This window comes from Oncorhynchus gorbuscha, linkage group LG04 (genome assembly GCF_021184085.1).
Source record: "Oncorhynchus gorbuscha isolate QuinsamMale2020 ecotype Even-year linkage group LG04, OgorEven_v1.0, whole genome shotgun sequence".
In the NCBI taxonomy this organism is placed as follows: Eukaryota; Metazoa; Chordata; class Actinopteri; order Salmoniformes; family Salmonidae; genus Oncorhynchus; species Oncorhynchus gorbuscha.
In genome coordinates, this window is record NC_060176.1 from 56,084,770 (window position 1) to 56,105,955 (window position 21,186).

Sequence of the window (21,186 nt, forward strand, 5' to 3'; positions counted from 1 at the left end):
GCCAATGTCCAGTCTCTTGACAACAAGGTTGATGGAATCCGAGCAAGGATAGCATTCCAGAGAGACATCAGAGACTGTAACGTTCTTTGCTTCACGGAAACATGGCCCACTCGAGAGACGCTAACGGAGTCGGTGCAGCCATCTGGTTTCTTCACGCATCGCGCCGACAGAAACAAGCATCTTTCTAGTAAGAAGAGGGGTGGGGGGGTATGCCTTATGATTAACGAGACGTGGTGTGATAATAACAACATACAGGAACTCAAGTCCTTCTGTTCACCTGACTTAGAATTCCTCAAAATCAAATGTCGACCGCATTATCTACCAAGGGAATTCTCTTCGATTATAATCACAACCGTATATATTCCTCCCCAAGCAGACACATCGATGGCCCTGAACAAACTTTATTTGACACTATGTAAACTGGAAACCACATATCTTGAGGCTGCATTCATTATAGCTGGGGATTTTAACAATGCTAATCTGAAAACAAGACTAATTCTATCAGCATATCGACTGTGCTACCAGGGCTGGTAAAACCCTGGATCATTGTTATTCTAACTTCCGCAACGCATATAAGGCCTCCCCCCGCCCTCCTTCCGGAAAAGCTGACCACGACTCCATTTTGTTGCTTCCATCCGACAGACAGAAACTAAAACAAGAAGCTCCCGCGCTCTGGTCTGTTCAACGCTGGTCCGACCAATCTGATTCCACGCTTCAAGACTGCTTCGATCACGTGGATTGGGAGATGTTCCGCATTGCGTCCAAAAACAACATTGACGAATACGCTGATTCGGTGAGCGAGTTCATTAGAAAGTGCATCGGCCATGCTATACCCACAGCAACGATTAAAACATTCCCAAACCAGAAACTGTGTATTGATGGCAGCATTCGCATGATGCTGAAAGCGCGAACCACTGGTGACCGGAAACATGACCGAATACAAACAGTGTAGCTATTTCCTCCACAAGACAATCAAACAAGCTAAGTGTCAGTATAGAGACAAAGCAGAGTCGCAATTCAACGGCTCAGACACAAGAGGTATGTGGCAGGGTCTACAGTCAATCACGGATTACAAAAAGAAAACCAGCCCCGTCGCGGACCAGGATGTCTTGCTCCCAGATAGACTAAATAACTGTTTTGCTCGCTTTGAGGATAATATAGTGCCACTGACACGGCCCGCTACCAAAACCTGCGGGCTATCCTTCACTGCAGCCGACATGAGTAAAACATTTAAACGTGTTAACCCTCGCAAGGCTGCAGGCACAGACGGCATCCCCAGCCGCGTCCTCAGAGCATGCGCAGACCAGCTGGCTGGTGTGTTTACGGACAGATTCAATCAATCCTTATCCCAGTCTGCTGTTCCCACATGCTTCAAGAGGGCCACCATTGTTCCTGTTCCCAAGAAAGCTAAGGTAACTGAGCTAAACGACTACCGCCCCGTAGCACTCACTTCCGTCATCATGAATTGCTTTGAGAGACTAGTCAAGGACCATATCACCTCCACCGTACCTGACACCCTAGACCCACTCCAATTTTCTTACCGCCCCAATAGGTCCACAGACGACACAATCACAACCACACTGCACATTGCCCTAACCCATCTGGACAGCATTTAACACCATAGTACCCTCCAAACTCGTCATCAAGCTCGAGACCCTGGGTCTCGATCCCGCCCTGTGCAACTGTGTACTGGACTTCATGACGGGCCGCCCCCAGGTGGTCAGGGTAGGTAACAACATCTCCACCCCGCTGATCCTCAACACTGGGCACCACAAGGGTGCGTTCTGAGCCCTCTCCTGTACTCCCTGTTCACCCACGTTGCATGGCCATGCACGCCTCCAACGCAATCATCAAGTTTGCGGACGACACTACAGTAATAGGCTTGATTACCAACAATGACGAGACGGCCTACAGGGAGGAGGTGAGGGCCCTCGGAGTGTGGTGTCAGGAAAATAACCTCACACTCAACGTCAACAAAACTAAGGAGATGATTGTGGACTTCAGGAAACAGCAGAGGGAGCACCCCCCTATCCACATCGATGGGACAGTAGTGGAGAGGGTAGTAAGTTTTAAGTACACATCACGGACAAACTGAATTGGTCCACCCACACAGACAGCATCATGAAGAAGGTGCAGCAGCGCCTCTTCAACCTCAGGAGGCTGAATAAATTTGGCTTGTCACCAAAAGCACTCACAAACTTCTACAGATGCACAATCGAGAGCATCCTGTCAGGCTGTATCACCGCCTGGTACGGCAACTGCTCCGCCCACAACCGTAAGGCTCTCCAGAGGGTAGTGAGGTCTGCACAACGCATCACCGGGGGCAAACTACCTGCCCTCCAGGTCACCTACACCACCCAATGTCACAGGAAGGCCATTAAGATCATCAAGGACAACAACCATCCGAGCCACTGCCTGTTCACCCCGCTATCATCCAGAAGGCGAGGGCAGTACAGGTGCATCAAAGTAGGGACCGAGAAACTGAAAAACAGCTTCTATATCAAGGCCATCAGACTGTTAAACAGCCACCACTAACATTGAGTGGCTGCTGCCAACATACTGACTCAACTCCAGCCACTTTAATAATGGCAATTGATGTAAAAATTTATCACTAGCCACTTTAAACAATGCCACTTTATGTTTACATACCCTACATTACTCATCTCATATGTATATGTATATACTGTACTCTATATCATCTATTGCATCTTGCCATCTTTATGTAATACATGTATCACTAGCCACTTTAAACTATGCCACTTTATGTTTATATACCCTACATTACTCATCTCATACGTATATACTGTACTCTATACCATCTACTGCATCTTGCCTATGCCGTTCTGTACCATCACTCATTCATATAGCTTTATTTACATATTATTTATCCCTTTACACTTGTGTGTATAAGGTAGTAGTTGTGGAATTGTTAGGTTAGATTACTCTCGTTGGTTATTACTGTATTGTCGGAACTAGAAGCACAAGCATTTTGCTACACTCACATTAACATCTGCTAACCATGTGTACCGGTATGTGACAAATCAAATTTGATTTGATTTTTGATTTGATTTGATGTGTCTATTTTAACTAGACGTTCTAATGAAGTGTTCTAATCAAAGCAGTTTGAGTGTATGCTGCAGGGACCACTGTAGAATGATCACAACCATGTGCTCGTATGAGTCAAAGGGTTAGCTAGCTAAATCCTGTGTAACGCCTAGTAATTACATTGTAGTACATGCACTCTCTGGTCGTGTACTAGTGGGTATATCCTCCCACTAATGGGTAACATACACTGAGTGTTTAAACATTAGGAACACCTTCCTAATATTGAGTTGCACCCCCTTTTGCCCTCAGAAAGGCCTAATTTTGTCAGGGCATGAACTCTGCAAGGGATGCTGGCCCTGTTGACTCCAATGCTTCCCACAGTTGTGTCAAGTTGGCTTTTCAGTCCTTTGGGTGGTGGACCATTCTTGATACATATGGGAAACTGTTGAGCGTGAAAAACCCAGCAGAGGTGCAGTTCTTGACACACTCAAACTGGTGAGTCTGGCACCTACTATCATACCCCGTTCAAAGGCACAAAAATATTTTCCAATTCACATACACACATACACAATCCATGTCTCAATTGTTTCAAGGCTTAAACATCCTTCTTTAACCTGTCTCCTCCCCTTCATCTACACTGATTGAAGTGGATTTAACAAGTGACATCAATAAGGGATCATAGACTGACCAGGTGAAAGCTATGTCACGTAAAGTGCTGGTGTTCTTAAAGTTTTGTAGACTCAATGTAAAGAAATATATAAGGCTCTTTTAAAGCCCCCATTCAGTCTTTGCAATTATAAAATGTTTACATCATCAATGTATGTCTAATAAATCCCTGTGTATATTTATTAAATGAAAATAACTCCAAAATACATTTGATATAATTTATTTCCCTGAGCCTCCTGTTGCCCTTGAAATTCTGTCTGATTGTGTGGGCGCTTGGAAACAAATTTGAAGATAATTACATATACAGCCCTAATTGGTTGATAGGATGGTCTAGAGCTCACCCCCTTACTCAGATGAACAGTCTTTTATAATCAGATCATATTGCGATGTCATGATATGGACCAAAAGTCCCACCTGAACAGCTGAAATTCCAGCATTTACTTTTCAAAAAGGGCCTTATCATAATTTTCACAATTTAGAATGATATTTCACATAGTTTGGAAATATGATTTAAAAAACTGGATAAGCATGTTTTTAACTGCACTGCCCCTTAAATAGATCTGCCTGTACATGAGTGTTGTCAGTGTCAGGAAGCACCGACAGGTATGACGATGTTCCTGTGGAGGTCATTTACTCAGTAAACCTTGTTTTCTTGTAACTGGGAGCTGTGATCTGCTATGTACACAGAGTCTTTTGTTGTGGACATATATCTTGGTTTTATATACGTGGGTGATATTAATGGCAGCAGAGAGGCTGCCATGGCTGGAGAGCATCTTTGCGTGTTTCAGTAAAAGATTGATGGGTGCTTGCCTGGAGCTTATCAGCTCCTATTGTTTTCCTCGGGTTGTTTTTTTCCTTTTGATTTAACATATGATAGATTGTGTGTCTAGAGGCACAGACTGATGTTTGCAGGTATACAAATTACATGACCAAGCACAATACCGTTCAGTTAGACTGTCTTCTCTGTGATGTTAGGGATTGTGTATGATTATGACATCAGCTGTCTATCTGTCAGCTGTCTATTATGACATCAGCTGTCTATGTATTATGGGTTAAGCTCTGACATCTGTGATTATTCTCTTATTCATACATTCATAATGATGTGGCTATGTCACATTTATGAAATCAAAAACATATTTAACTAGGCAAGTCAGTTAAGAACAAATTCTTATTTAAAATGACAGCCTACTGGGGAACAGTGGGTTAACTGCCTTGTTCAGGAGCAGAACAGCAGAGTTTTACCTTTACCAGGATTTGATCCAGCAACCTTCCAGGTACTGGCCCAATTCAACATACTGTGGGATCTAACCACTAGGCTACCTGCCACCCAAAATGTTTTTAGAGGTGTAATGTATGCATTATGAACATACTGTGGGGTCTTTAGCTAATATCAATTTGTACCCAGTTTATGCTACCATTCCACATAAATAAACAAAAGCCACAAAAGGTTGCCTGGGAAAATTGGCAGGGTGTAGGAGAGGGGGCTGGACTTATCTACACTGGGCTGAAACTATGTGTTATGTGAGGCGTAGGTGTGTGCCGTCTTGGTTGGATTTTTTGGAAGTGACACAGTGTCCTTCCTGCTCACATTGTCAAACTGAATTTAGACAGAAACGGATGAAAGCACAGACATGTCAGGTTCATTATTAAGCAACAGTAAAGCATAGACATTAGGCCTCGGTGAGAGGACATGATCAAACAGAATGAGCTCTAGAGAGCCTACTTTTGTGAGAACATAAATATATATTATCAGGAAAAGCCTTCAACACTCTTTCACAAGAAGGATAGTTTACTACTAATGTAATAGAATACATAATAAAATACACTGAGTATACAATTATTTTTTAAATACTTGCTCTTTCCATGACATAGACTGAATACAGGTGAAAGCTATGATCCCTTATTGATGTCACTTGTTAAATTCATTTCAATCAGTTTTGATGTACGGGTGGAGACACGTTAAAGAAGGATTTTTAAGCATTGAGACAATTGAGACATGGATTGTGTATTTGTGCAATTCAGAGGGTGAATGGGCAAGACAAAATATTTAAAACCTCTACAGGATAGGTGGGTCCACCATGGGACGGTTGAGCTAACGTAGGCTAATGTGATTAGCATGAGGTTGTAAGTAACAAGAACATTTCCCGGGACATAGACATATCTGATATTGTCAGAAAGCTTAAATTATTGTTCATCTGATTGCACTGTCCAATTTACAGTATCTATTGCAGTGAAAGAATGCCATGCTATTGTTTAAAGGAGAGCGCAGTTATGAACTTGAAAATGTATTAATAAACCAATTAGGCACATTTGGGCAGTCTTGATACAACATTTTGAACAGAAATGCAATGGTTCATTGGATCAGTCTAAAACTTTTCACATACACTTCTGCCATCTAGTAGCCAAAATCTAAATTGCGCCTGGGCTGGAATAATACATTATGGCCTTTTTCTTACATTTAAAAGATGATGGTACAAAACCATACAAAATAAATCATGTTTTTTTCTTGCATTATCTTTTACCAGATCTAATATATTATATTCTCCTACTTTAATTTAACATTTCCACAAACTTCAAAACGTTTCCTTTAAATGGTATCAAGAATATGCATATCCTTGCTTCAGGTGCTGAGCTACAGGCAATTAGATTTGGGTATGTCATTTTAGGCAAAAATAGAAAAAAGGGGTGGATCCTTAGCCTTTGGACAGGGTATGGTAGTAGGTGCCAGGCTCACCAGTTTAAGTGGGTCAAGAACTGTAATATTGCTGTGTTTTTCACACTGAACAGCTTCCCGTGTGTATCAAGAATGGTCCACCACCCAAAGGACTGAATAGCCAAATGTGTTGTTTTAAACTAATCAATTGTGTCTTGAGATTCCCCTGAAAGCACAAGGTGCATGATTTAGACTTAGGAAATCTATGAGCCGTTCTTGCGCCTCTCCCAGCTTGGATAGGAAACTAGCTTTCATTCTGCAGTTTACTATCAATAGCTATATACCGTATTTATCTGCTATTTAGAAACGTTTTTTTATAAAAATGACAAATCTAATAGCCTAACAATGAGGAAAAAAGTAGTCGGCTTGAGGATAAATTCAGGCACTATTTTTTGTTGAACTCGGGTTTTGTCTGTTTAATAGTCTACACAAATGGGCTGCAATACTCAAGGCTAAATTTAAATTAAATTAAATCCAACTTGAGAGACTCATCTCCTGAAGTCCTCCTTTCTTGTGTGCAAATGTTTTCACCAAGGCCTTTAGGCCCAGGTTGCGGGCCCGGCTGATTTCTACACCGAGTATTTCACCCAGACAGTCGTCCCTGAGACGTTGTGCATTATATGTCAATAGCACTGAACACAATTTAAACTTAGTTTTCAATTACATCTTTCAGGATATACTGTACCAGAGATAAGAATCTGTTGATATTGCAGTATTAATGAAATCGCAAACCACTTTTTTTGTTCAAGCCCTCAAGAACTATTGTCCGCTAAAGATGACCAGAATCCAGATGACATGTCCCTAGAGTTTCCAATAAAGTTATTCTCTTTCCGTAACGTGTTGAGGCCGGCAATTAAGGAGAATGAGAGGCTCAATTAAAGGTGTTGTAGAACTAGCGTATTTGAAGCACCACTCCAGTCTGCCAAAGTCTCCCTGATGTTGCTATGGCAATCAAGCTGTTTTTTCCATTCCTGTATCTGTCTCTTCTGCGGAGAGATTGTTTTCTAAACTAAAACTAATGAAGAACTACCTAAGAAGCATTAGGCTCCCGGTCTGATATACAGTTGAAGTTGGAAGTTTACATACACCTTAGCCAAATACAGTTATACTCAGTTTTCACAATTCCTGACATTTAATCCAAGTAAAAATTCCCTGTTTTAGGTCATTTATTTTATTTTAAGAATGGGAAATGTCAGAATAATAGTAGAGAGAATAATTTATTTCAGCTTTTATTTCTTTCATCACATTCCCAGTGGGTCAGAAGTTTACATACACTCAATTAGTATTTGGTAGCACTGCCTTTAAATTGTTTAACTTAAGTCAAATGTTTTGGATAGCCTTCCACAAGCTTCCCACAATAGTCTGAGACTTGAAGTAGTGGTTCCCCTTGCTCTGCAAGGGCTGTGGCTTTTGTGGAGCGATGGGTAACGATGCTTCATGGGTGACTATTGAAGTGTGCAGAGGGTCCCTGGTTCGAGCCCAGGTAGGGGCGAGGAGAGGGACGGAAGCTAAACTGTTACATTGGTGTCGTGACCCGGATCACTGGTTGCTGTGGAAAAGGAGGAGGTCAAAAGGGGGGTGAGTGCAACCAATGTGAAATGGCTAGCTAGTGCGTTCAGAATATGGATATCAATGAATGATGGCCATCAAAACATTTGGATATTAGTCTCCATTTCAAAACCCATGGGTAGATTTAAAACACTCAGTGTTCTGTGAGTGTTCAGCACAAACAACAGTTATTGCAGTGATGAGAATGAAGAATTCCACAAGTATTAAATGGCAGACCAATAGGCTAGATAGGCTAGAGTCCGACTGGGAATTTGGCCAGGACAATCCCTCTACTCCCTCCATATAGTATGTCACAATAGGTGTATCTGTAAGTCAGGACCTCTGTTTAACATCTCATCAAATATGAATGCTTGCCTTGACTACACAAGAGAACCATACTAGGGTATTAGGATCAACTTGGACCAGCAGCCTAGACGTAACATAGTAAATGTAAATCCGGGACACTCAAATAAATGAGTTTTATGTTACGTTTGGTATGGTTATTAAGGTTAAGATTAAGGGAAGGGTTAGCTAACATGCTAGGTAGTTACAAAGTAGCTCAAAAGTGGTAAGTTGTTGAAAAGTTGCTCATATGCTAAAGTTGTCCATGTTGAGATTTGAACTCACAACCTTTGACTTGCTAGGCAATTACTTTTGTTTCTGCCTTAAGTAACCATCTGTCTTAACCCTTTTAGCTAACTCTTCCCCTAACAACAAAACCTTAACCCTTTAACCTAACTCCTAAACTTAATCTTAACCCTAACCCCTAGCCTAGCTAATGTTAGCCACCTAGCCAGAATTCATAACATACGTGACTCGTTTCAGGAAACTAGGTGTATGTCGCGCGTCACTACTTCACAGGAGAGCCATTTGAACGTAAACTTGTTTTTATATAAAAAATGTGTTATTTGGTAGAAATGCCTTCTGGAACATGTGAACTTTCATGTTCCTTAATAACAACCTTCTATGCCATCTGTAAATACAAATAAAATGGTTAAATTACGAGCCTACCCAGCTAGCATAGTGAATCTGGGCCAATTCCATCTGAGAGTCGGGGCACTAGGCTGAGAGTCAGACGACATCATGTGGCCCGAGTCTGGGCCACCTTTAGCAATATTACTTATGGCTAGGATGTAGGGACTGAGTTCAGGCCGATTCCGGTGTGAGTTATCTGGCCCAAATGTATTACTTGGGGCTCGGGCCGATTCCGGGGAGAGTTATCTGGCACAAATGTATACATTACTTGGGGCTCGGGCCGATTCCGGTGAGAGTTATCTGGCCCAAATGTATTACTTAGGCTCGGGCCGATTGGGGCTACTCTCTGGCAGATGATTATACGGGCTGATTTATTTAATTAACATTTAATTATTTATTTTTCTATATTTTCTCATTGTTTCTGTGATTAAAAAATACAATTAACATTTAAATGAAATTCTTTAAGAGTCCTGTGCAGTATTTAAGAGTTTTGATACTTTTAGTAGTTTGATACTTAAGCATTAAAACTTTGTGGATAAGCATTAAAAACATTGTGGCTGGATCCTCCCGAGTGGCGCAGCGGTCTAAGACTGCAGTGCAAACTGCATTGCTACAGATGCTGGTTCGAGACCCATTAGGAGACGCGCAATTGGCCCAGCTTCGTCCGAGTTAGGGGAGGGTTTGGCGGCCGGGATGTCCTTGTCCCATCGCGCTGTAGTGACTCCTGTGGTGGGCCAAGTGCATGCGCACTGACACGGTCACCAGGTGTATGGTATTTCCTCCGACAATTTTTTTTTTGTGGATGGGTATCATTTGTATGTACAGTGGGGAGAACAAGTATTTGATACACTGCCGATTTTGCAGGTTTTCCTACTTACAAAGCATTTATAGGTCTGTAATTTTTATCATAGGCACACTTCAACTGTGAGAGACGGAATCTAAAACAAAAATCCAGAAAATCACATTGTATGATTTTTAAGTAATTCATTTTCATTTTATTGCATGACATAATTATTTGATCACCTACCAACCAGTAAGAATTCCGTCTCTCACAGACTTGTTCGTTTTTCTTTAAGAAGCCCTCCTGTTCTCCACTCATTACCTGTATTAACTGCACCTGTTTGAACTCATATCCTGTATAAAAGACAACTGTCCACACACTCAATCAAACAGACTCCAACCTCTCCACAATGGCCAAAACAGGGAGCTGTGGAAGGGCATCAGGGATAAAATTGTAGACGTGCACAAGGCTGGGATGGGCTACAGGACAATAGGCAAGCAGCTTGGTGAGAAGGCAACAACTGTTGGCGCAATTATTAGAAAATGGAAGAAGTTCAAGATGACGGTCAATCACACTCAGTCTGGGGCAAGATCTCACCTCGTGGGGCATCAATGATCATGAGGAAGGTGAGGGATCAGCCCAGAACTACACGGCAGGACCTGGTCAATGACCTGAAGAGAGCTGGGACCACAGTCTCAAAGAAAACCATTAGTAACACACTATGCCGTCATGGATTAAAATCCTGCAGCGCACACAAGGTCCCCCTGCTCAAGCCAGCGCATGTCCAGGCCCGTCAGAAGTTTGCCAATGACCATCTGGATGATCCAGAGGAGGAATGGGTGAAGGTCATGTGGTCTGATGAGACAAAAATAGAGCTTTTTGGTCTAAACTCCACTCGCCGTGTTTGGAGGAAGAAGAAGGATGAGTACAACCCCAAGAACACCATCCCAACCGTGAAGCATGGAGGTGGAAACATCATTCCTTGAGGATGCTTTTCTGCAAAGGGGACAGGACGACTGCACTGTATTGAGGGGAGGATGGATGGGGCCATGTATCGCGAAATCTTGGCCAACAACCTCCTTCCCTCAGTAAGAGCATTGAAGATGGATTGTGTCCTGGTCTTCCAGCAGGACAACGACCCGAAACACACAGCCAGGGCAACTAAGGAGTGGCACAGTAAGAAGCATCTCAAGGTCCTGTAGTGGCCTAGCCAGTCTCCAGACCTGAACCCAAAATAAACTCTTTGGAGGGAGCTGAAAGTCCGTATTGCCCAGCGACAGCCCCGAAACCTGAAGGATCTGGAGAAGGTCTGTATGGAGGAGTGGGCCAAAATCCCTGCTGCACAAAGGTTTCTGTACCAAATATGAAGTCCTGCCTTTCTTATATCAAATACTTATGTCATGCAATAAAATCATTCAATGTGATTTTCTGGATTTTTGTTTTAGATTCCGTCTCTCACAGTTGAAATGTATAACAGTAATATTTAAAATGACTAAATCGGGTAATTTTGTATACATTTATTTAAATTTGTATCAGGCCGCTCCTGGGGGGATTCTGGTAAGATGTCAGCAAAGTGGGCTGAATTACGGTTGATGGAAAGGGCCCGATGTACTTGGGCCAATTCTGGGCAGTTAATCCTTTTGATTTCGGGTCGAGTCCGACACCCGATTCCGGGACGATTCCAGCAGTTCTGGCCCTCCGGAAGTGAGCCGCTTCCTCATTGCTAGCTGGGTAGTTGGTTTAGCCGTGATTGGCTGAGAGAATGAGTGGGCTGGACATACCAAGAGATGAGTTCTGATTGGTCTGCCATGTAGCTTGCTTCTGTCTATAACATGAGCTGGTCAGTATGTGTAGGTAATCCTTTCTAACACAGCTTTTTTGAAAGATATCATGTAGTAATATAATAATAATAATATATGCCATTTAGCAGACGCTTTTATCCAAAGCGACTTACAGTCATGTGTGCATACATTCTACGTATGGGTGGTCCCGGGAATCGAACCCACTAACCTGGCGTTACAAGCGCCATGCTCTACCAACTGAGCTACAGAAGGACCTGCATAAGTGTTGCTCTCCACTTTCTGGAGGACCGAGTTTTGAAATCTTTGGAATGCACCATGGAATTAGAGTACGATAGCTAAGGAGATGGAGACAATTGTTGCGTTAGTTTGCAAATTATGCAGACGAGTCAAAAAGAGAACACACTGAAGTATGTTGTATAAAATACCTGTCTCCGGATTACATCTGCAAACTAAGGGCAACCACGGCATCCATGACAGAGAGGGCGAAGTGTCCATCCATGTAGGGTAGCCTAATTGGCTACATTTTTCATATTAGACCTTTCTAATTTTGTTAGAAAGCTTTTTTCCTTTCAAGTTAAAGTGTACTGTTAGCTAGCTAGCTAATGTCAGCCGGCTGGTTCACTAGCTAACATTACGTGTATAATCTATGTTGTTATATTATTTGTATGTCAGAGCCATTTGCATTGCTAGTTATAGCCTAATTATACCCGATTGGTTAGCTACCTGCAGATTCATGCAGGGTAGTAACGTTATGAGTTGGGGTTGTGGTTCATTGTTTAACTAGCTCGCTACATGTCTAAACAAAAGACTCCACTATGCAAGTAACCATTTCAATAGAATGTTCATGATGTCATTGCGACAACTGCCGATAGGCGTAGCTAGTAAATACTCCGATTTCAGAGCACTCTAGTCTGAGTGTGCCAGAGCACAGAATAACTTACGAATGTACGAACACTCAACACCCGGTGAATATGGACGGTGTCCGAAAACGTTGGCAAAAAAATGCAACTAAATTGTTGCCAGAAACACAGTAGCAACGCTCTGGATAATGTAAAAACAGCCTAACCAGCTCTGCTAGGGCGAGTAAAATGATCAGAGTGATGTGTCTCTCATTTGTGTCTGGAAGTAGCTAGCAAGCTAGCCAATGTTAGCCAGTTAGCTTGGATGTTTGACTGCTGTTGTTAGGTCAGAACGCTCGGATCAACCCTACTCCTCGGCCAGAGCGTCCAGTGAACGCTCTGAGAGCGAAATGCTCTGAATTTTCCAAAGGACAATCTGACAACGCTCTGAGTTTACTAATGCCCAGAGCGCACTCTGAGCACACTCTGGCACTCCAGATTAAATATATTAATACACACGTTGTATAAGCCAGCCTTTAGTCTTTAACCTGTTAAGTCGACCCTCTACTTTTTCGAACATTCTGTTAAAAATCGCGCAACATTTCAGCGCCCTGCTACTCATGCCAGGAATATAGTATATGCATATTATTAGTATGTGTGGATAGCAAACAGCGTGAGTTTCATCGAATAGCGCAGGAAAACCTGATCTCTGAAAATGGAAATAAATATCCTTGCGCTTACTTCCAGGAATTGTTCAAAGTGAACCGAATTATATGAGACCGAGGTTTCAGCGCCTACAGCTACCACGCGTTGTCTAGAGTCTTGTCATTTGATTCGCAATTGATTCTTGGTCTAACCGGTTCAAGGGAACTCCTTCCCTCCGTTCTCCGACCGGATGTTTTGGTCGAGCTCTCTCGGCCATGTTTTTTTTCAGACGACACCAATAGAAGTTACATCGCCTCCTGATGAATTTTATCGCTTATTAACGTGTACTAATACCTAAAGTTGCATTACAAAAGTATTTCGAAGTGTTTTGTGAAAGTTTATCGTCGACTTTTTGAATTTTAAAAAATGACGTTACGTTATAAAACGCTCTTTTTTTAGTTTATCATACAGTCTACATAGAACGATATCAAGGCTATATATGGACCGATTTAATCGGAAAAAAGACCCAATAGTGATTATGGGACATCTAGGAGTGCCAACAAAGAAGATGGTCAAAGGTAATGAATGTTTTATATTTTATTGTGCGGTTTGTGTAGCGCCGACTATGCTAATGATTTTGTTTACGTCCCCTGCGGGTCTTTTGTGGTGTTACATGCTATCAGATAATAGCTTCTTATGCTTTCGCCGAAAAGCATTTAAAAAAATCTGACTTGTTGCCTGGATTCACAACGAGTGTAGCTTTAATTCAATACCCTGCATGTGTATTTTAATGAATGTTTGAGTTTTAACTAATACTATTAGCATTTAGCGTAACGCATTTGCATTTCCAGAGCTCTAGATGGGACGCCTGCGTGCCAGGTAGGAGCAAATGGTTAAATCTTTGGTTGTTTTGTACATGGCCTCACATGTGAATCCTTAAAGAGATGGGTGGGGATAAGGCTTTAGAGGGTGTGAATGCTCCAGTAGGTGTACCAAAACATTCCCAGGGCCATTTTCTCTAAAGTGAGGTAATAATTTTATCAACTGTCAAAGGATAATTACTTTTCCATTGTTCCACAACAGTCGCGTATGATATATCGTTTTCTAGTTCTGAGTCTCTACTTTTATCTAATATAAAAAACTTTTTGCTACATAAGACCGAATATAGCCGGTCGGTCACGTACAGTATCATACGTTTGACAAATTCGTAAGATATAATAAGAACTGTAATTCATAACATATCATATGAAATGGGTGATGGACATCCACAAATGAATACATTTCATACGAAATGTAACATATCATACTAAATGGGGTGTCTCAGATTTACATACAGAATAATACAAAATGCTCTGAGACCAGGTTGGGACCAGAGGAGAGAGTGCTCCTTACTGGACCATTACACCACAACTACATGCCTCCAGCTATACTACTGTATTTCACCAGCTATGCAGATAATAATTCATATTCCCTATCTCTATTTGAAAGCTTGACATTACACTTGGTTTCAAATTATAACTAAAAGCCATTTTCCTTATGCGTTCAGCCCTCATTCGTTTGGTACTCTATGTGACATAAAGATGCTTCCTTCACAGGATTTAGTCAAGCTGAATAAGAGTTTTATAGAGGTTGTCACTATAATGCAATGAGGCCCCGGACTTCAGAAGACAGAGGTCAATGCAAGTCGGATGGACTCAGCTACGTAGTCTAGGTTATGGCTGTTGATAGCACTCACATTCAGATAGCCATTGGGAAGCAGGTAGATATGTCTCCTATTTTCCATTAATTCCACTTGTTGGACTAAAGGAGACAGGGGAAGAGGTCATAATTGAAGATCAAAGAAAATACATTTTCAACATGGAACATAGCACTTATTTTATTTTACATCATTTACTGGTACCAGGTTGTGTATTAGTACAAAAGAACTGGCAATTATTATATTGAGTATTGTGGACATGGACATAATACTGTATATTATGTCATTTATCAGACGCTTTTACAAAGCATGACTGCTCCAACTCAGCTCGGCTAAAAGGGGTTAAATTCAGTTCAAGAAAACTGTACAGCATCATTGAAATTGGTATAATGAATATATTTGAGAATAAAGTGGACAAACTAGACATGGAAATTGTGTGAGAAAAGTGCTGACAGCAAAGGCTAGGTAGAGAATGCTGGTTCTTTAAAAGCAAAGAAATAAAAGCAACCTGTCTTGATGTTTTCAAATGCTCTTAGACTTTCGACCAATTCCACGATCAATGTAGACCGGAAGTTGCAATGCCTAAATGGAGTAGCTACATTGTTCTGTTTGAATTGGTCAAAAGATGACAAATTTTGAGCTTGACTAAGATGGTTTGCTCACCATTCAGCCAAGTGCAGCAGTACAGTCCACCATGCTGGATCAGGTGATCCCAGCTGCCAGGACATCCCAGAAGCCTGAGCTTCTCTCTCAACCTCTCTCTGACCAGCATGCCTCTCTCCACCATGCTCTTCACTCCCTACTGCCTAGGACAGGGATTTGCACAGAGGTCCATTTAGCTTATCATGAATGATTAGGCCTGGGACTGAATGGCTAGCAGTTTGGAGCTCTGCTTTAGGGCACAGAAGAAGTGCCCAACCCTCTCGACTGCAGTAAGGACAAATTGAGGATGCCTACTATATAAGACAATGCATTTACCTACAGAGATTAACTGTCAGTCTGTATGTCCTGGGATCTTGCAATCGTCACATTCGATGAAAGATACACTGAGAGGCAAGTGAACCATTGACGTGACTCACCATAAAGCCCAAAGCTGTAGGAGAAGGACAGAAGCTCCATCCCTAGAGAGGCACACTGACACACTGGCCAGGAGTCTTATTCAAAGACCCCGTGGCATGGGCCCTGTGCAGGCAGAAGGAAGACAGCGAAAAACCTACTCCTCTGGGAGTGTAGAAGAGAGAAAGATTCAGAGAGAAGAAGAGAAAGAGAGCACGAGGAGACTGAACAGGACTACAAGAACGACAACCTCCAAATACATTTTTTTTTAAAACATTGATAACAGCCATCATTACTAAAGACTGTAAAAACATTTGGGTTATGGAGCAGTACCCACCATAAACTCTGTGAGGACTAAGTCTCCAGTGCTTCTGGGAGAGGTCTGAACCAGTAGGGCAGTGAGAAGAAGCAGACAGAACAATGACACTCTGCTCTGGAGCCATCTCCAGATCCGCCATCATTTTCTGCACACCCACACCCCTCTGCTCTGTATCCCAATACAGGTACCAACGGACATCCTGGATCCCTGCTGCCTCACAGATACCAGCCAAGCAGTCTGCAAAAAGGAACAGGATCACTATACAGTTTCAGCACCAATACTGTCAGCAATACCAATACTATTCCTCTACCTTTTTTTGATTGTGCTTTTTACTATGCACATGTTTCTTTTGTGATAATAGTTTGCTAAGCCCCTACTTACCATCACAGGGGGAGGAAAGATAGACTGGCACACACCAGACAACGCTCACATTATACCAGTGCTTCAAGAGCTCAGCCCCCAGATGAACAGCCCCCGGTACAGCCCAGTCTGCACACACAACACTTACAGTATTATGAGCACAGGGGAGGTCGGTACAATCAATTCAGTCACAGTCATCATTCATTATCCGATGCCACTTACAAGCTCACGTTGATTGGTTATATAAAAAGTAGTGTGTGGCTAGGGAAGGGGTGGCCAAATTGCAGAGTATGCTGCCGTTGAGCTTGTGATGGGCCTATTTGTGTGTCCAGGTGGCTGTTTGTGACTGGTGTCTGGGTGCAGTTCTTGTTTAATTTGTTTTTCGGCTATAAATCAGCAAGCCATCTACAGTATGAGCAAACTGTGAGGATCACGTGAGGTAAAGTTGATCCATGGAAGATATACAGTAGGCAGTCAACATTACTCAGTTCTCAACAATGGCATGGCAGTCCCTGCCCGAAGCCAATTCTGTTGCTCTCCTGGTGAATTCTGGAAGGCCACAGGATGATGGATACTCTGGACAGAGAGAGGAGTCTGTACTGATCTGTTGCTTTATTTTCCCAATGAGTGGGAGCACTGACTGAGGTCTGACCATCCACAACCTCATCGAGATTAAGCTGTAAACTAGTAATTTCACATGGAAATTAAATAATAAAACAAATATTATTTCATCACTACTATTGATATTCTTGCATTTAGTATAGTTGAAAATGAATCATTGGCAAACTCAGTCCTTAGTTCTTACTCAAAGCAACAACTTTCGAAGGGGGCTACTGTGCTGGCTGGCCCTGACAGTGACAACAAACGCTAATGTCTGAGATGCATTGAAGTCAGCCACCTGTTCACACGCAGCTCAAGCTGACTCATCGCTTCCCACTAAATACACCTTGCTGAGATAAGTATTTTTTTTAACGTCAGGATTCGGTGCAGCAGTAGGAGTGTCAACGAATATGGAGAGAAAAGTAATTCCCTGCACTTGAACATTACCAGTGGTAGTCTACCACGCCACAATCAGTATTACAGGTTTGCTTTTTTGACTCAGCACACAGCATGCTCCCAAGCCTTAGTTTATGGTTGTTGCTTAGCTGCACAACATACAATTTGTTACTCTGTATCTTGGCAACGTCTGTGATGAATGCTTTCTTCAGACTTGCTTCTTTCTACTTCAGGCAATGATTTCAAGTCATCATGACCTCTGCACAGAAGCTCCACCCAGTAAGCAAAATGACATTGAAAATATGAATTTTAGATTCGTATTTTCCAGACATTCATTAAATGTTCTGAATAAAAGGTGAACATATGTATCTTCCTGACGTTTAAAATAAGTATTTTCTGGATGTTGAAAATGTATATTTACCGGATTAAATCAGGTTCCTTTTCAGTTCTGAATTAAAGTTGAAAAGACACAATTTACAGACATTGACAAGATGTATTTTTTGGTCATTAATTTCCAAATAATGGCCAAATTTCTCAATGAAGTAAGCATTATATAATAATAATAATTTGTAAATCCATTTAATATAGGAAAGGGGAGCCAACTGAAGATTGGAGCTGTAATACATATTCTATTTTACAATCTTTAAAACAGCATGAATTTCAAAGTAGTCAAACATGATATCTAAGAAGCCCTCATCCTCCACATACAGTACAACACCCGTTCTGCCAGTCACATTCTGTTAAAGGTCCCCAAGGCACACACATCCATAGGTTGCCTGTCTTTTCAGTTTGCTGCAGCTAGTGACTGGAACAAGCTGCAACAAACACTCAAACTGGACAGTTTATCTCAATCTCTTCATTCAAAGACTCAATCATGGACACTATTACTGACATTTGTGCCTGCCCTGCGTGATGCATTGTTGTCTCTACCTTCTTGCCCTTTGTGCTGTTGTCTGTGCCCAAAAATGTTTGTACCATGTTGTGTTGCTTCCATGTTGTTGTCATGTTGTGTTGCTACCATGCTGTGTTGTCATGTGTTGCTGCCTTGCTATGTTGTTGTCTTTGATCTCTCTTTATATAGTGTTGTGTTGTCTCTCTTGTCATGATGTGTGTTTTGTCCAATATTTATATTTTTTATAAAAATATATATTTTTAATCCCAGCTCCTGTCCCTGCATGAGGCCTTTTGCCTTTTGGTAGGCCATCATTGTAAATCCGAATTTGTCCTTAACTGACTTGCCTAGTTAAATAAAGGTTAAATAAACATCCTCAATAACGGTTGCAGAAAAGTGGATAAAAGTGTCTGCTGAATGACCAAAATGTAAATGTTAAACAAACACTTGTAAAGCATGCTGGGTATTATTCGAATGAGCTCAGTCCCCAAATAAGACCAAAATCTGAACCAAGCATAGATGCCTATGATCAAGACTGGCCCTAAAAAAGACGTCCAAAAGACGTCGGCGTCGGTCCATGCTTAGTGGGATGCATCCACACAGAGCTGCAATTCTCCAGGAAGTGCGCCAGAACAGGTAAGCGTGGCATTTACTTTACTGTAATACAAGTGTGTCATTTTTACTTTAAGGCTATATAATAAATAGGCCTACTAATTGACATATTTGTTAAGGACTATTCATAATATTTATGTATCCTACCTACCTGTTGTGACCCAATGGAGAGGGTTCCCACTTTCGGTAGCTTCATGTGACTCTGTGACTTTTCACCATCATTGTACAGCCCTGGGTATTTGGTTGCTTTGACAAAGTCATTTCATCCTTGTTATGTGATCTGAGCTCTCGTTTAAATATGGGGAAAGTATTCCTTGTAAATATTTTTTTCAAAAGAAACATTGAAATCTAATAGTGAAATCATATGGTACAAGCAGGTGAGCTGGTTCTGCTGTTTTTTCCAATTCTTCTGGTGTTATGTTATGGAAAACTGAGTGGGCCGAGCATAAAACGTCAACCCTGTTACCCATAGACAGGCTAGAATCCTTTTTTTACATTTCTTTTTTTTTGTGAAGCTTGCATTCCATTTCAATGCCCTGTTGCACACAACAAGCTTGCATTCCATTTCAATGCCCTGTTGCACACAACAAGCTTGCATTCCATTTCAATGCCCTGTTGCACACAACAAGCTTGCATTCCATTTCAATGCCCTGTTGCACACAACAAGCTTGCATTCCATTTCAATGCCCTGTTGCACACAACAAGCTTGCATTCCATTTCAATGCCCTGTTGCACACAACAAGCTTGCATTCCATTTCAATGCCCTGTTGCACACAACAAGCTTGCATTCCATTTCAATGCCCTGTTGCACACAACAAGCTTGCATTCCATTTCAATGCCCTGTTGCACACAACAAGCTTGCATTCCATTTCAATGCCCTGTTGCACACAACAAGCTTGCATTCCATTTCAATGCCCTGTTGCACACAAGCTTGCATTCCATTTCAATGCCCTGTTGCACACAACAAGCTTGCATTCCATTTCAATGCCCTGTTGCACACAACAAGCTTGCATTCCATTTCAATGCCCTGTTGCACACAACAAGCTTGCATTCCATTTCAATGCCCTGTTGCACACAACAAGCTTGCATTCCATTTCAATGCCCTGTTGCACACAACAAGCTTGCATTCCCCCTGTCACAAGTAGATTTATGGCTGATTTAACATGAAATTGTCAACCCAAGATATATTGGGTTCTGATGGGGTATGACAGTTCATGAAGCGTTTATCATTTATATTCTTCAACAATCAATGGGTGGTACATATACAGTATATCATTAATTTAGTCCAACAATGGATGTAGCGCTTGCAGATTGCCCCTTTAATTAAATAAAAATACTATTGTAAGTGCCCTTTACGTGCCAAAACAGTGGCAGGGAGACCTTTGTTTGTTCTTGTTTCAACTGCTGATTGCCATCTCAAGAGTTTAACCTCATGAGATGGGACATGTGGTTTTATGAAGTTGAACATGTGGTCCTTATGACAGAATGTTAAAATTAGGTGAAAACTATTTTTCTCAAAAGGCACAGAATTGGTGGAATGACCCCTAACACTAATCTCTAGGAACAATACTTACGATACGTTGGGTTGAATATGTCCCTCGCTATAAGATAAGCTTTAAAAACACGTTTTTATCCAGGATCTTCCATGTTCCAGTTTTTATCCACATGTTTTTAACACTTATTTGACAGCGTTCACTTAGGGGTGTACTCACTTTTGTTGCCAACGGTTTAGACATTAATGGCTGTGTGTTGAGTTATTTTGAGGGGACAGCAAATTTACACTGTTATACAAGCTGTACACTCACTACTTTAAATTGTAGCAAAGTGTCATTTCTTCAGTGTTGTCACATGAAAATATATACTCAAATATTTAAAAAAATGTGAGGGTTGTACTCACTTTTGTGATATACTGTATATATATATTTTTTTTTAAATTGTGGGACATAATAGATTGTAAAAACACCAGCAAATCAGCCCAAATGATTTTAATTTGGGAAATCTCTTCCAAAGTATTCCCACACATTATAGAGAAATACTGTGCATTCGGAAAGTATTCAGACCCCTTGACTTTTTCCACATCTTGTTACAGCCTTATTCTAAAATGTATTAAATTATGTACACAGTCTTCACACAATACCCCATAATGACAAAGCAAAAACAGGTTTAACATTTTGAAAAATGCATGAAAAATAGAAAACAGAAATACCTTATTTACATAAGTATTCAAAGCCTTTGCTATGA

The 21,186-nt window shown here is 41.4% G+C and overlaps 2 protein-coding genes across 5 annotated transcripts in view; both read right to left on the reverse strand.

The window, feature by feature from the left end:
• The window catches only part of LOC124034326 (prolactin-releasing peptide receptor-like), a 68,119-nt gene that overhangs the window by 25,355 nt on the left and 21,578 nt on the right, over positions 1-21,186 (reverse strand). The gene's annotated exons all lie outside the window — the stretch shown is intronic.
• The window catches only part of LOC124034325 (beta-1 adrenergic receptor-like), a 68,073-nt gene that overhangs the window by 23,533 nt on the left and 23,354 nt on the right, over positions 1-21,186 (reverse strand). Inside the window, exons 2-4 of one of the 3 annotated variants that reach the window (XR_006838554.1) lie at positions 16,104-16,322; positions 15,790-15,931; positions 14,830-15,516 (exon numbers count right to left, since the gene is read on the reverse strand). The exons of 1 other annotated variant lie outside the window; for it this stretch is intronic. The gene's annotated coding sequence lies outside the window, so the exon portion shown is untranslated. Of the gene's footprint in view, positions 1-14,826; positions 15,932-16,103; positions 16,323-21,186 lie in introns of those variants that run through there. One more of the 3 variants, XR_006838555.1, reaches the window with a different exon arrangement.